Consider the following 18151-nt stretch of genomic DNA (forward strand, 5'->3'; position numbering starts at 1 on the left):
TCATATAGCACATGATTTCATTCTACCTAACCCCTGAAGACTCCCCCTTCAACTATTCACTTCCCCTTTCCACATACTATTCACTCTCAGAGATGCTAGCATATGAGTTTTAACCCTGTCACAACCATAACGCTGGTATCACTAACATATAAATAATCCATTTCAATCTAACCCCATATTTTCATGGTATCCAACTAAAAGTATCCTTGACCTTTGTAATCCTAGGGATGTATTCACATTACCCTCTCACAAGTGCACTATTATCACTCCCTGTTTTGCACCTGATAGTGATAGTGAAGTGACCTATCTACTATAAAGTCTTGTTCACATTATTTCACACCCTTTTGTGATTATAATGCCTCTATTTCTTAACTTTACTACCTTATTATATATCCTCATTCAGTCACTAATGTGCATTATAATTCAAATGTCTATATATGACACAATACTCCCAAAGTGGATGTGTTTTATCTTAATATTCTTTTAAAGGACATTCCAACTCAAAATCTATATCAGTAACCTATCCTAGGGATGTATTCACATTACCCACACACAAGTGCACTATTATCACTCCCTACTTTGCACCTGATGCACCTGACCTAATAAAGAGACCTATCTACTAAAACGCCTTGTTCACATTATAATCACAAAAGGGTATGTAATAATCTTTATATTTCTTAACTTCACTACCTTATAATGTATCCTCATTCACCCACTAATGTGCACTATAATTCAGTGTGAATGTGTTTAATCTTAATATTCTTTTAAAAAACATTTCAGCTCAAAATCTATATTTAACCCTACCGGCGCCAATGAGTCTAGTCTGTGTATCCAGTAACCTTCCCTTCTACTCAGTTTAATGTTAATCTGTTCCCCCCGCCAGTGTGATTTAACTTTTTCAATCGCAAAAAAACGCATACCACCAGATCTGAATTATGGACTTTTTTGAAATGTGCTGAGACGCTGTGACTCATGAGACCTTTTCTTATGGTCCTACAATGCTCGGCCATTCTGGTTTTTATTTTACAACCTGTCCTTCCCAAATAGCCCATATTGCAAGTACATAGCAACAAATATATGACATTAGTAGTATCACAATTCATGTCCTCATTTAATACTATTTTTTGTCCATTAATTTCTGGATTATTGCACAATTTATTTTTATGTTTAGTTTCCTTACACGCTTTGCATTTGCCACAATGTACAAACTTCTTTTCTCTATTCCTATTGCTATGTTCTCCTCTAGTTTTGACATAGCTATTTGTGAGTATGTCCCTTAGTGAGGGAGCTTTAGGAAAAACGACCATAGGTTTTTCCGTAAGTTTGGCTCCTATCGTAGGGTTTCCCCTCAATATGTGCCAATATTTGTGTATAATGGACTGGACCCCAAGTGCTTCCTTTGAAAATGTGGTAACAAACATAGGGTTAATTGTGTTTTCATCTGTATTACATTCTTTCATATTTGTTTCTACTTTTAAAAGTAATTTTTCCGGATAACCCCTTTCCCTAAATCGCTTCTTAATAATTTCTGTTTGTTCTTTTCTATCTCTCTCGTTTGTACAGTTCCTTTCTACCCTTTTGATTTGGCCTCTCGGAATATTTTCGATCCAGGGTCTATGATGGCAGCTATCAAATTGGATGAAACTATTCACATGTACCGGTTTAAAATAATTTCTGTTTTTTATCACACTCCCTTCGCGGAAGAACTCTAGGTCAAGAAAATGTATACCAATTGTATCCTTCTCATATGTAAACTTTAAATTATATTTCTTGATATTAATATACTTCATGAACTCTTCTAGTTCTTCATTCATTAGCAAATCACAGGGTGAAATCAGAATTATTTAAAACCTAACTTTTATTAACCTTGATAAAAAACGTGTCCTAAAAACCAAACTTAAGGACCAAAGACGGCAAATTAAACAATAATTGCCATAAACACTGGCCATCCAATCCACATATCCACTCTATTTGTTAGAGCTGGAACCAATAAGGGAAAGTATGAAACGGTCTTACCAGTGGCTGAGTCGTATACAGATGCAGGAGCTGGGTCAGGAGGGAGTAGAGGTGGACCCCAGGTCAGGAACAGATGACAGCACTGCACCTAGAAGTCCCTATTGCTGTCTCTCCCTATACCCACTGAATTAGCTCCTGCCCTTACAAGGGCAGTCCCAAGGTCACCCTAACCTAGGGGTTAACCCTGGTAAGCCCTTATATGTTCCCGACATAAAGCGGCACTCTACCAACTTTAGGGACCACTGTCCACGTGCACGCCGTAGATACAAGTAGTTTACCAATCATCAGGCCCTACTTTGGATCTACCTCTACAGAAGCTGCATTTCCCCTGATGACGGACCTCCGACATCCCAGGCTCCAGAAACGCGTCGGGAACATATAAGGGCTTACCAGGGTTAACCCCTAGGTTAGGGTGACCTTGGGACTGCCCTTGTAAGGGCAGGAGCTAATTCAGTGGGTATAGGGAGAGACAGCAATAGGGACTTCTAGGTGCAGTGCTGTCATCTGTTCCTGACCTGGGGTCCACCTCTACTCCCTCCTGACCCAGCTCCTGCATCTGTATACGACTCAGCCACTGGTAAGACCGTTTCATACTTTCCCTTATTGGTTCCAGCTCTAACAAATAGAGTGGATATGTGGATTGGATGGCCAGTGTTTATGGCAATTATTGTTTAATTTGCAGTCTTTGGTCCTTAAGTTTGGTTTTTAGGACACGTTTTTTATCAAGGTTAATAAAAGTTAGGTTTTAAATAATTCTGATTTCACCCTGTGATTTAGATACCTCTTGGTGATTTATAGTGTATCCTTGATATCCTCTAGGTAACACTACACATAGTCTTTTCACAGCAAACAGCTGCTGCATAATTTGATTTTGTAGTTCTTCATTCATGCCTCTCCAAATGATGATGCAATCATCAATAAATCGCTTGTACAATAATATATTTCCTTTAAATCTGTTGGAAATACTAAAAATAAATTCCTCCTCCCATTTTTCCATGTACAGGTTGGCGAATGATGGCGCAAATTTGGCCCCCATCACCTGTACATAGAACTGTTCATCGAACCAAAAGTAATTACACTCCAGACAAAACCTAATAGCTTCCAATAGGAAGTATCTCTTCTGCCATCCTATTTCACCTAATGTCTCTAATTTTTCTTTTATAGCTCTTATCCCTAGATTTTGCGGTATGGATGTGTACAATGCTGACACATCGCAGGAGCACATTATAATATTATTGTCAAGTCCTACATCTAAATCTTTCAGGATCTTTGTGAGTCTCTTAGATAGGATTTCATCTTTTTTATCGATGGTTGCAAATGAATATCTATATATTCCCCCAGGCGGCACGTGATTGAATTAATGCCCGAGACAATGGGTCTCCCTGGGGGATTCAGCCAGTCTTTATGGACTTTGGGCAAATAGTACACTACAGGAATTTTCGGAGTATGGATATTGAGATATGTAAACTCTTTTTCATTAATAACTTCATATTCTCTTCCCCATTCTAGGAGTTTAGTAAGCTGTTTCTTATATATGTTTGTGGGATCACTTTTTAGTCTAATACAGTTAGGGCCAGAAATATTTGGACAGTGACACAATTTTCGCGAGTTGGGCTCTGTATGCCACCACATTGGATTTGAAATGAAACCTCTACAACAGAATTCAAGTGCAGATTGTAACGTTTAATTTGAAGGGTTGAACAAAAATATCTGATGTAGGAATTGTACACATTTCTTTACAAACACTCCACATTTTAGGAGCTCAAAAGTAATTGGACAAATAAACATAACTCAAACAAAATATTTTTATTTTTGATATTTTGTTGCGAATCCTTTGGAGGCAATCACTGCCTTAAGTCTGGAACGAATGGACATCACCAAACGTTGGGTTTCCTCCTTTTTAATGCTTTGCCAGGCCTTTACAGCCGCAGCGTTCAGGTCTTGCTTGTTTGTGGGTCTTTCCGTCTTACGTCTGGATTTGAGCAAGTGAAATGCATGCTCAATTGGGTTAAGATCTGGTGATTGACTTGGCCATTGCAAAATGTTCCACTTTTTTGCACTCATGAACTCTTGGGTAGCTTTGGCTGTATGCTTGGGGTCATTGTCCATCTGTACTATGAAGCGCTGTCCGATCAACTTTGCAGCATTTGGCTGAATCTGGGCTGAAAGTATATCCCGGTATACTTCAGAATTCATCCGGCTACTCTTGTCTGCTGTTATGTCATCAATAAACACAAGTGACCCAGTGTCATTGAAAGCCATGCATGCCCATGACATCACGTTGCCTCCACCATGTTTTACAGAGGATGTGGTGTGCCGTGGATCATGTGCCGTTCCCTTTCTTCTCCAAACTTTTTTCTTCCCATCATTCTGGTACAGGTTGATCTTTGTCTCATCTGTCCATAGAATACTTTTCCAGAACTGCGCTGGCTTCTTGAGGTGTTTTTCGGCAAATTTAACTCTGGCCTGTCTATTTTTGGAATTGGGGCATATTTGAGCCCTTTATTTAGTAATGTTATATGATCCTTGGTCAACTCCATAGAGCTTAAATTGAAGCTTCCTGAACTATCTCTCCTCTGCTGTCTCCCCCTTCTCCCCCCTCGTCTAGTTTTCTTTTTCCTGTTCTCATACTGTCCAGATGTCCATTCCCAATTTTCTGGTGTGGAAAATTTTGTTTATTTTGATTTGGGCTTTCCTCATGTATCAGTAAAGGGGTGAATCTATTATATGAGTTGAAGTTTGTTCTGCGGGGTTCTGTCCGATATTCATTTCTTAGCTCTCTCCTTGGGGTATATGTTTTTCTTATTTCATATTGTCTTGGGGTCTGTCCTTCATACCGATTATTTTCATACCATGTATCATAAGGTTTCCTACCTCTAAATGTGGCATGGTATGCTTGTTTCCTCTCATGCTTGTCTTTCCCTAAGACAATATGAAATAAGAAAAACATATACCCCAAGGAGAGAGATAAGAAATGAATATCGGACAGAACCCCGCAGAACAAACTTCAACTCACATAACAGATTCACCCCTTTAGGGCACATTCACATGGCCGTCTGTGGGGACGTACATGCGACCGCATTAGCGGCGCGGCGCAGATACGATGCCACACATGTGTGGCACCGATCCGGGCCACACACAGCAAAAAGATAGAGCATGCTCTATCTTTCAGCGTGTGCGCGGCCGTGCGCCGCTATTCTCTATGGAGGGAGGAGGGGTCACCTCCTCCTCCTCTCCAGCACACGGCGGGCATACCGCTGTGTGAATGTACGCTTACTGATACATGAGGAAAGCCCAAATCAAAATAAACAAAATTTTCCACACCAGAAAATTGGGAATGGACATCTGGACAGTATGAGAACAGGAAAAAGAAAACTAGACGAGGGGGGAGAAGGGGGAGACAGCAGAGGAGAGATGACAAAAAGAACGAAGGAAATATAGATAGTTCAGGAATCTTCAATTTAAGCTCTATGGAGTTGACCACGTATCATATAACATTACTAAATAAAGGGCTCAAATATGCCCCAGAAGCAAGGATGGATAAATTTCAGACTTGTAAAGATATAAATTGAATGACACTTGAATGACACACGCACATATATTAGACTAAAAAGTGATCCCACAAACATATATAAGAAACAGCTTACTAAACTCCTAGAATGGGGAAGAGAATATGAAGTTATTAATGAAAAAGAGTTTTCATATCTCAATATCCATACTCCGAAAATTCCTGTAGTGTACTATTTGCCCAAAGTCCATAAAGACTGGCTGAATCCCCCAGGGAGACCCATTGATTCAATCACGTGCCGCCTGGGGGAATATATAGATATTCATTTGCAACCATCAATAAAAAAGATGAAATCCTATCTAAGAGACTCACAACACCTGATAGAGATCCTGAAAGATTTAGATGTAGGACTTGACAATAATATTATACTGTGCTCCAGCGATGTGTCAGCATTGTACACATCCATACCGCAAAATCTAGAGATAAGAGCTATAAAAGAAAAATTAGAGACATTAGGTGAAATAGGATGGCAGAAGAGATACTTCCTATTGGAAGCTATTAGGTTTTGTCTGGAGTGTAATTACTTTTGGTTCGATGAACAGTTCTATGTACAGGTGATGGGGGCCAAATTTGCGCCATCATTCGCCAACCTGTACATGGAAAAATGGGAGGAGGAATTTATTTTTAGTATTTCCAACAGATTTAAAGGAAATATATTATTGTACAAGCAATTTATTGATGATTGCATCATCATTTGGAGAGGCATGAATGAAGAACTAGAAGAGTTCATGAAGTATATTAATATCAACAAATATAATTTAAAGTTTACATATGAGAAGGATGCAATTGGTATACATTTTCTAGACCTAGAGTTCTTCCGCGAAGGGAGTGTGATAAAAAACAGAAATTATTTTAAACCGGTAGATGTGAATAGTTTCATCCAATTTGATAGCTGCCATCATAGACCATGGATCGAAAATATTCCTAGAGGCCAAATCAAAAGGGTAGAAAGGAACTGTACAAACGAGAGAGATAGAAAAGAACAAACAGAAATTATTAAGAAGCGATTTAGGGAAAGGGGTTATCCGGAAAAATTACTTTTAAAAGTAGAAACAAATATGAAAGAATGTAATACAGATGAAAACACAATTAACCCTATGTTTGTTACCACATTTTCAAAGGAAGCACTTGGGGTCCAGTCCATTATACACAAATATTGGCACATATTGAGGGGAAACCCTACGATAGGAGCCAAACTTACGGAAAAACCTATGATCGGTTTTCCTAAAGCTCCCTCACTAAGGGACATACTCACAAATAGCTATGTCAAAACTAGAGGAGAACATAGCAATAGGAATAGAGAAAAGAAGTTTGTACATTGTGGCAAATGCAAAGTGTGTAAGGAAACTAAACATAAAAATAAATTGTGCAATAATCCAGAAATTAATGGACAAAAAATAGTATTAAATGAGGACATGAATTGTGATACTACTAATGTCATATATTTGTTGCTATGTACTTGCAATATGGGCTATTTGGGAAGGACAGGTTGTAAAATAAAAACGAGAATGGCCGAGCATTGTAGGACCATAAGAAAAGGTCTCATGAGTCACAGCGTCTCAGCACATTTCAAAAAAGTCCATAATTCAGATCTGGTGGTATGCGTTTTTTTTGCGATTGAAAAAGTTAAATCACACTGGCGGGGGGAACAGATTAACATTAAACTGAGTAGAAGGGAAGGTTACTGGATACACAGACTAGACTCATTGGCGCCAGTAGGGTTAAATATAGATTTTGAGCTGAAATGTTTTTTAAAAGAATATTAAGATTAAACACATTCACACTGAATTATAGTGCACATTATAAGGTAGTGAAGTTAAGAAATATAAAGATTATAATCACAAAAGGGTGTGTAATAATGTGAACAAGGCCTTTTAGTAGATAGGTCTCTTTATTAGGTCAGGTGCATCAGGTGCAAAGTAGGGAGTGATAATAGTGCACTTGTGTGTGGGTAATGTGAATACATCCCTAGGATAGGATAGGTTACTGATATAGATTTTGAGTTGGAATGTACTTTAAAAGAATATTAAGATAAAACACATCCACTTTGGGAGTATTGTGTCATATATAGACATTTGAATTATAATGCACATTAGTGACTGAATGAGGATATATAATAAGGTAGTAAAGTTAAGAAATAGAGACATTATAATCACAAAAGGGTGTGAAATAATGTGAACAAGACTTTATAGTAGATAGGTCACTTCACTATCACTATCAGGTGCAAAACAAGGAGTGATAATAGTGCACTTGTGAGAGGGTAATGTGAATACATCCCTAGGATTACAAAGGTCAAGGATACTTTTAGTTGGATACCATGAAAATATGGGGTTAGATTGAAATGGATTATTTATATGTTAGTGATACCAGCGTTATGGTTGTGACAGGGTTAAAACTCATATGCTAGCATCTCTGAGAGTGAATAGTATGTGGAAAGGGGAAGTGAATAGTTGAAGGGGGAGTCTACAGGGGTTAGGTAGAATGAAATCATGTGATATATGATTAGTTGATATAAAAGAGAATATATTTAGGAACCAAATGAGATATACATTGGGGATATATATATATTTTGTGAACGTATATAATATAAGGAACAAAGGTCGCATAGTGGAATTATTGTGCATTTTTAAGATGTATTGTTATGTAATTTTATGGTGTTGTGAATGATTTAAAAGAGGCAGGACATGTATGACTGGCGTCCTGCTTATGTCTAGATATGCACATTTTTACAAACGTTTTGTGAGTATATTTTTTAATAAAATTTTAAACTACAAATAATATACTACACTATCCGTACGCGTATTTCTTCTAGTGAAATTGAGAGATGGCAATGAAGGAGGATTAGGAAAAGCGATGGAGTTGGTCTGAATGGTGACCTATTCTTGTCAGAGACCTGTGGAGACGTGCAATACTCATTGAAAAAGATTGATGCGTCAAGCAATATACCGTGTTGGATTCATAAAGAATTTATAAAGGATTGTTGGAGCTCCGGTCAGAGTAATTTTTCTCTTTCTTTTGTTTTAATTGTGGGACTGTTTGTGGACCGGTCCTGAGCAGTTGTTAGCTCCTAGGAGCCAAGTGTGCAACACATTAAGATTGTTATAACTCCATTTACCGTAGCGGTGTCCACCAAATCTCTAGCGCGTTCGTTCGAACACATATTGCCTGAGGGAGAGTAAGTTGATCTCCAAGGTCCCCTGACCGAAGCACAGCAGCAGACTTGGAGCTGAATTCGATCCTCTTGCTGGCTGCTTGTGTACAATACACATAGGACTCCTGTGTGCCAGCTCCAACCAGGGCCCCACTTCCAGTCAGAAGTGGGGCTGACGCCATCTTTGCCGGCCCGCAACCCGGTAGAGGAGTGGACATGCTGAGCTGCGACCCGCAGCCTACTTTGCATCACTCCACCGAGGCCTCTTCACCCTCCGGTAAGCCTTCGGCGGGGTCCGTGCACAGCCACTCCGGGGTACCTGGGACTCCCATTCCCCCTCTCACCACTCTACGGAGCCTCACCGAGACTCTCTGGATCCCCGTGCTGCGCCTTTAAAGTCCTGGGTTTCCTGTCCCTGGAGACGGATCCCTCTCTCCTGTGCGGTGCTGTCATGGTGAGGGGAAAAATGGCATTTTCAACTTTAGGACCCATTTTCCATTACGAGGTTACACCATGGGAATAAGCGTTATTATTATATTTTGATAGAGAGGACTTTTTGGTACCCAGTGATACCTAACATGATTATGAGTTTTACTGTTTATATTAACATAAGTTCAAGGGAAAGGGGGGTGATTTGCAATTTTTTAATTTATTTTTTTTACTATTTTTTACTTCAACCCTAGGTTGTCTGATTGATCCTTGGCAGTAAATGAGGATTTTACACATTATCTATAACAATGTGCACATGATAATCAATGAGTTTAAATCAGACAGCATCGGCTCTTTGTCTCAAGGCTGTCTCGGTAACTGATTGCTGCCACCAGGTTGTAATCGAATCCAAAATGGCAGCACCCACGAACCGTCGAGATTTAAAGGCCTCCATAGATGCCCATAAAGGCCTCCTATAAGTCACGCTCAGTAAGGGGTTAAAGGAAAACTATTACGGTGATCAAGGATTATGCCCTTGTTTACACAATAAAAGGCTATAAAAATGAGAATAATAACTCCTTTATTTATATAGCACACAAAAATTCTGTAGCGCTACACAGAGCTTGCGAGATCAGTCCCATTTCCCCATGAGGTTCACAATCTAATGAACCGATCAGTATGTTTTGGAGTGAGGGAGGAAACCAGTGGACCCGGAGGAAACCCACACAAACACGGAGAGAACATACAAACTCTTTTCAGATACTGACCTGGATGGGACTTGAACCAAGGGCCCCAGCACTGCAAGGCTGTAGTGCTAACCACTGAGCCACCGTGCTGCCCTAGAAATGAGTCTGAGGGGCTCTTGGCTCTATAGTTGCTAATTTTCAAAAGTATTTTAACAAAAAAAAACAAGTGCATATGAAGATCAAAGACTAGCATATCTGCTAAAGGTGACAAACACCTGCATGTAAGTGTTCTTGGTTTGTAATTCTTGATCGTGCCAATAGATTTTCCTACACACTACCTTCCAGTTTTCCTGCAGCTGAGCGGTTTCTGCTGGTGGCAGAGCTATAGCGATTGAAGTCATTAGAAGGTACGACGCTGTGGTGGGAGGGGAGCTACTGTATACATACCCAAGCAGATGGGAGCTAACCATGTATTTGACACCCATAGGTGCTGATAGATCCCTCTCTACCACAGCACTGACCCTGTGTTGTTACTTACTATAGATCTGGTATTCGATTCATGAATTACCAAGCTTGAAATAAATAGTTGTAATGGCCCACTGGATGTGTACCTTAGAGATGTTGGAAGTATACCAAGTTCCTAAGATGTAGGTGAAGCATGGCCACTCAATCCTGCACTTTAAGTGGGTACTTCATGAAGTTGCCTTTAACAACATATCCAATGTCTTTAACCCTCTGTGTCTAAGCCATTTAAGGGATTTAGGACCAAGCCCGATTTTAAAATTTGCCCTGTGACATTATAGGAGGTCATACCTTTGTAACGCTTTAAGATATCCAAGGGATTTTGAGACTGTTGTCTTGTCAAATATTGTACTTATTGTACTTATTCATTTTCAAAGTTCAAAAAGTTCTGCTTTTCAGGCAGATACTCATGACACCCAAGTAACTTTATAACAAACATTTCCTGAATGTCTGCTTTATATCAGCTTAGGGTTTTATGCATCGTCTCTCTTTTTTAGGTTGTTAGGAGGTTCAGAATTGTGGTGCAATTTTTCTCATTTTTAGGAAAATTCCTAAAACTCTTATTTAGAGACACCGGCTCATCTTTAAGTGACTTTCAGAGGTCTAAATAGCAGTAAAAATCCAAAAATCATGCCATTTTGGAAATGAAACCCCTCAATGTGTAAATAAATCAACTTTAAGAAGTATGTTAACCCTTTAGATGCTTCACAGCGGTTAAAACAAAATGGAGGTATAATTTGCAAACTGTAATTTCTTTTAGACAATATATTAATTGTGGCTAAAAATTAAACTATCACAAAGTATTTAATGACAAAAAACTCCACAAAGTTTGATACCCAATTTATTACGAGTATGAGGATGCCCCATATGTGGTGGTAAACTGCAGTATGGGCACACGCCGGGCATAGAACGGAAGGAGGCGCCATTAAGAGCAGATCTGTACAGGCAGTCCCTGGGTTACATACAAGATAGGGTCTGTAGGTTTGTTCTTAAGTTGAATTTGTATGTAAGTCGGAACTGTATATTTTATCATTGTAATCCCAGCCAGAACTTTTTTTTGGTCTCTGTGACAATTGGATTTTAAAAATGTTGGGTTGTCATAAGAATCAGGATTAACAATAAAGCTTCATTACAGACTCCTTTGATAACTGTTACAGTTGTTTATTGTAGCCTAGAACTAAAGTACAATAAATTACCAATATCCAGTGGTCCGTTTGTAACTAGGGGTCGTATGTAAGTCGAGTGTTCTTAAGTAGGGGACCGCCTGTATTCTCACATTTTACAGGCTATAAATGGTTTTTTTTTTTGTAATTTGGACATATGGTGGATTTTTCAATTTTTGTGGATGAGATCCACTTTTCAGGTAAATCATTTAGGGGGGTTTCAACAGCTAATAATCAGATTTTGTTAACTCTTCCTTGGTGGAGGTTAAAAAAAAGCATTTTCTATGGGTCATCACGATTAAGGCGATACCCCATTTACCGTATTTTTTGCCCTATAGGGCGCACCGGACTATAAGGCGCATTAGTCCGATGCGCCTTATATATGTAATAATTACATATATAAGGCGCATCGGACTATAAGGCGCGGGGTCCGGGGGCGTGGCGGGGGTCCGGGGGCGTGGCGGAGACCCGACGTGACGCGGCGACGTGACGCGGCGACGTGACGCGACGCCGAGACGCGACGCCGAGACGCGACGGGGAACGCGGGGAAGGTGAGCGGGGAAGGTGAGGGGGAGGTGGAGGAGGGCAGCGGACTATACTTACATAGGTCCCCGCTACCGGAGACAGCAGATCTCCAGCGGGAACTGCAGACCACGCGGCAGAAGTTGTTCGTGCCGCGTGGTCTGCAGTTCCCGCTGGAGATCTGCTGTCTCCGGTCTCCGGTAGCGGGGACCTATGTAAGTATGGTCCGCTGCACTGTGCCCAGCGCCATACATAGGGCGCACCGGACTAAAAGGCGCACTTTGGATTTCCACGGAAATCCAATGCTTTTAAGTGCGCCTTATAGTCCGGAAAATACGGTATATAGCTTTTTTATTGCTAACTGCCCGCATCCTATGACCTATATTTCATGACTATAAAAATTGTAGGCTACAAACAATAAATTAACACATGTGGAATTATATATTTAAAAAAGTGTAATACAACTAAAATATGTTGAATATTCTAGGTTCTTTACCCCCTTAACGCCGAAGCCACTTTCACCTTCCTGACATGGCCCATTTTTTCAAATCTGCCCTGTGTCACTCTTACTGGTTATAACTTTGAAACACTTTAACATATCCAAGTGATTTTAAAATTGCTTTCGCGTGACACCTTGTACTTCATGTTAGTTGAAAAATTTTGGTGGTATGTTTTGCATTTATTTATGAGAAAATCAGATATTTGGTGAAAATTTTGAAAAATTCGCCATTTTCGAACTTCAAAATGTTTTACTTTTTCCACACAATATAACAATACCACATATGTGGTGGTAACCTGCTGTATGGGCAAACGCCAAGGCATCTAAGGGAAGCTGCGCCATTCAGAGCATTGTCACTTTTTATTGGCTATACAATCTTTATTTTTTTGGCAATTTGGACATTATTTTTGCGACATGAGATGCACTTTACACATATTTGATTTTAGTGGTTCATTAGCTTATTGATGAGATTTTATTAACTCTTGAATGTATGGGTGAAAAGAAAATTGTCAATTTTGGTTTAATTTCTTTTTGTATTTTTTGGGGGTCGTACACTAAAAATACTATATTATCTTTATTCTACAGATCACTACGATTACGGTGAAAGCTCATTTATATAGTTTTTTAATTTATTTTTACAATTATACTGGAAAAAAACTAATATAGAGGAAATCTCATTTATTTTTGCATCGCCATCTTTTAACCCCTTAAGGACGCAGGGTTTTTCGGCTCATTTCTCGCTCTCCAACTTCAAAAATCCATAACTTTTCATTTTTACGTGTACAGACCTGTGTGAGGGCTTATTTTGTGCGTAACAAATTTTACTTTTCCGTAATGTTATTTATTTTAACATGCCGTGTACTGCGAAGCTGAAAAAAAATTCCAAATGTGGAAAAATTTAGTTCTTGTGGGCTCAGTTTTTACGACTTTCACTCTTCGCTCCAAATAACACGCCTACTTTATTCTTTGGTTCGGTGCGATCGCGGTGATACCAAATTTATAAAGGTTTTATTGTGTTTTAATACATTTTCAAAAATTAAATGAATGTGTACAAAAAAGAAAAAATTTTTTTTGCCATCTTGTGACGCTAATAACTTTTTCATACTTTGGCGCACGGAGATGTGTGAGGTGTCATTTTTTGCGAAATGAGGCAACGTTTTCATTGCTACCATTTTCAGGTCTGTGCGACATTTTGATCATTTTTTATGTTATGTAAAAAGGTGTAAGTCGCATTTCGGACATTTGGGCGCCATTTCTCGCCTCGGAGGTCACCGCCGCCCGTAACCGTTTTTATATTTTGATAGATCGGGCATTTTGGGACGAGGCGATACCTAATATGTTTGTGATTTTTACTGTTTATTATGTTTTATATCCTTTCTAGGGAAAGGGGGGTGATTTGAACTTTTAATATTTTATTAATTTTTTTTATTTTTTAAACTTTTTTTTTTTTTTTTTTTTACCCATTTCTTAGACCATCTAGGGTACATTAACCCTAGATGGTCAAATCGCTCCTACCATATACTGCAATACTACAGTATTGCAATATATGGCATTTTTGCACACTATACATTACAATGAGCCACAGGCTTATTGTAATGAATATGCAGAAGCCATGTATCCTCGGGTCAAACGAAGACCCGAGGCTACCATGCCAACCGATCGCCGCCCCCCGATGACGTTCGGGGGCGCGGCGATCGCAACAAAGATGCCGTCTTTGCCGGCGGCAACGGAGGGGTTAATAGCCGCGATCGGTGCAAGCACTGACCGCGGTTATTAGCGGTGGGGGTTTTATGCAATATGCAAAAACCCCCACCTTTGTATGAAGAGGACTCAGCCCGTGAGCCCTCTTCATACATCCCTTATACCTCTGCGCCGTAGAGCTACGGCGCAGAGCGTTAAGGGGTTAATATTTTTCTTGGTTTACAAAGCAAGTTTAGGGCTTATTTTTTACATGTTCAGATGTCCTTTCAAGTGGTATCATTTGGCGCACATAACTTTTTTTGATCACTTTTTAGAATATTTTTGTGAAGAGATTTTATGAAAAATGTACATTTTTGGCGAGTTTTTCTTGTTTTGTTTTTATGGTGTTCACCAAGCGGGCCCAATAACGTTTCTGAACGTATTGTTACGGGTGCGGCGATACCAAATATGTGGCATTTTTTGGCGATTTTGTGTTGTTTTTTTTTTTACTTAATTACATGTGTATAGGGAATGTTTGTGTTTAGGGGACTTTAACTTTAATTCTTTTGATTAAAAAATGTTTTTATCCAATGTTTAATCAACTGGTTTTATTTACTTTTACAGGTTAGCTTGAACAAGCAATCCACTGACAGAAGGCAGGGACCCGGATCCCGGAAGCAGAGCTCGCAGCCCGGGACACTTGCAGTCCCGAGGCTGCGATTGGAGCAGTGGACCCCCCCCCCCCCCCCGGTAAGCGGGGGGGGGGGTTGTTTCGATTCTTGTCAAATACCCCTTGCACGCCGCGGTCAGGGAGGGATCTTGCATTATTGTTAAGAAGTACTTGCAGATATGAGGTTGCGGGCCTGGACTGGAGACTGGAGTATCAGAGATGATCTAATGTCACTACTACAATGTTTTTGATTGAGTAAATATGAATTTGATTATGATACTTAAACCTAAGCTGTCTTATACTAACATTGTGCTTTGTTGTTTATTGCAAATAATCAGTGCTCATATTAATGACCTGTAGCAAAATAGAAGCTGAGCTGTGATTGGGTGCAACCTGATGCATATTTAGGCAAATTGCCATAACACCCAACAGCTCCTGTAGTTTAGTGGTTAGGAAGTATATTTTGGTAAGCACAAGACATAGTCTATGGAGTTCCCCAAGTCAAAGGAGGCAGCTGTGCATAATTTTGCGATTGTAAATGCGATGGTGCGGTTTCCTTTAGCAGATATACAAACATCCATTACTTCTTTATTTTTTTCATGTGCAGAAGACTTGTTTTTTGTCTATCAAATTTTACTTACTAGTGATGATATTTAATATGACCTGTACTAGGAAGCAGGTGAAACATTTCAAGTGCGTCAAAATCGATGAAAATTCACATTTGTGCTATTCTGGGTTCTGTGTTTACGGTTCTCCCTGTGTACTTAAAAGACCTCCCATTTATTCTGTGGGTTGACATGACTGGGATAACACATTTACATAGGTTTTTTTTGTTGTGTTTAGATATATTTAAAAAATTAAAATCATGTATACAAGCATTTCTTCATGTCGCCATATTCTGACTACCTTTAATAATATGGTGAATGGAGCTGTGTAAGGTGTAATTTTTTGACATTGGTAACATTTAGGGGACTGTATAACCTTTTGATCAATTGTTATTAAATTTATTATGTGTTGCGAAAATCTAATAAATGCAATAACAGAGTATGGAGAATTTGCAATGGATCTGAAACCGTGTGCCACTTGCACAGAGATCCCTCAATACACTGTACTCTACACTACTTTAGTCAAACCTTAGTCCCAAATTCAAATAATCACAAGAAAAAGCCGGAATCACTCTGATCTGCTTGGCTGTAGTTATGGTTAAAAGAAATGCATTCTTTAGAGATAAATGCCTTAAAGAGATATCACCCAAGAGACGGTTCAAAGGGGCCCTTAGTTAGATTAGACAATACAAGTAAAAGGTCCCAATGGGGTACTGTGTGATGGACATGAGGTCTTATTCAGAGGATTTTAAGAATCTCTTGATTTACATATTCTCAGAACATCTTATGTCAACCAAAATCCTTTTTTTTTTCAAGAAAATACCTTTGTTTAATCAATTTTTGAAAGAAATCCAATATAGAGTCCGTGATGGGCAAGGTAGAAGGTCCCCCCAAATATTTAAAAAATCCCTAGAATGAACCCTTGAGGGTGTTAGTGAAAGGGAATTTAGATATAGTGCAGTGGATTCCTACATTATCGCTGTAAATACTAGAAAATGACTGTCTATGGCAAAAAAAGAGAGGGCAGAGAAGAGTGTTGAATGAGTGAGTGACCGGAGATGAGATTAATCACTAGGCACACTGTCTACTGCTCCCCCTGCTTTACCTGTTCCAATGCTTGAGACAATTCCGTGTGTTGTGTATGTGCATGAGATTGTAACCAATACACATACTCATATACTGCTCAGGTGTTAGACAGGAGTGATTGTGGTCATTATTTTAAGGAAAATTATGTGTTGTATGCACAAAGAATTCAGTTCATTTTAATACGCCAATTAAATGTTAAGTTTTAGACTATCTTCTCAGTCCGTATTTTATCTGTAAGCCCTTTGAAAAAATTTATACTGAGGATTGTGTATCAGTAAATTCCGGTGTATCAGTGTATCAGTAAATATCAGTGAATTACCGTATATATACTCAAGTATAAGCCGAGGTCCCTAATTTTACCATAAAAACCTGGGAAAACCTATTGACTCGAGTATAAGCCGAGGGTGGGAAATGCATTGGTCACAGCCTCCCCATTATATAGCCTGCCGGACCCTGCCCCATAGTGTATAGCCAGCACCTGCCCCCCAGGATATACCCTGCTAGCCCATAACCCCCATTATATAGCCAGCCCCTGCCACAGTATATAGCCAGCAGCGAGGGAAGCCGGAAAGGTGAGTTTTGATATTTTTTACTCGAGTATAAGCCGAGTTTGGGTTATCAGCACATTTTTTGTGCTGAAAAACTAGGCTTAAACTCGAGTATATATGGTAATTATTGAAATAGTAACCTAGTATAGCCAAAACATCAGTAAGCGATATTCAGCCCAGGGTGAGGAGACTGCTACTCTTAGGAATCTTATAACCCAAGGGTCAGACAGTAGGTGTTCTCCTTAAGGAGACAATGCCAATTAAGGCCACCTTAAAGGCGTGTGGAGACTTAAAGCCATAATGCTCCACTAGGGAATTCTGGGAAGAATGCAAATAAGTTTTCCAAGGTGTTAAATGGAAAACAATACCTCCTTTTGCTACCTTGAAAGGCAGCCCCCTTAACATCAAGTATGACTTACAAGAAGTCTAAAAATATGATGTGGGATTAAGCCAAGCCAGTATATCTATTCCATAAGGAACAGACTCCCAACTGTAGACAGCACTTCCCAGAATTCCCTAGTGGAGCATTATGGCTTTAAGTCTCCACACGCCTTTAAGGTGGCCTTAATTGGCATTGTCTCCTTAAGGAGAACACCTACTGTCTGTCCCTAGTCAATAGCCTCTCACATAGCCAAATCAGTTCCCTACGCTATACTGAGGAGACCCAATCAGGTCGAAACAGTGCTGTCTACAGTTGGGAGTCTGTTCCTTATGGAATAGATATACTGGTTTGGCTTAATCCCACATCATATTTTTAGACTTCTTGTAAGTCATACTTAATGTTAAGGGGGCTGCCTTTCAAGGTAGCAAAAGGAGGTATTGTTTTCCATTTAACACCTTGGAAAACTTATTTGCATTCTTCCCATAACCCAAGGGTGGGAGGATGAGTTCTCAAATAAGGCACTGAGTGCAGAAAGCTGAACATTCAAGGTACCTGGTTTTAACCTTTCTCTAGTTCTGCCTGCAAGACATCCAGGATCTTAGCTATATTAGGATGATGTAAATC

General features: G+C 39.4%; 1 protein-coding gene across 3 annotated transcripts in view; it reads right to left on the reverse strand.

Moving 5' to 3' along the window:
* LONP1 (lon peptidase 1, mitochondrial) overlaps nt 1-18151 on the reverse strand; it is a 562611-nt gene that overhangs the window by 137754 nt on the left and 406706 nt on the right. The window lies entirely within an intron of this gene.

This window comes from Engystomops pustulosus, chromosome 1 (assembly GCF_040894005.1).
Source record: "Engystomops pustulosus chromosome 1, aEngPut4.maternal, whole genome shotgun sequence".
NCBI classification, from domain to species: domain Eukaryota; kingdom Metazoa; phylum Chordata; class Amphibia; order Anura; family Leptodactylidae; genus Engystomops; species Engystomops pustulosus.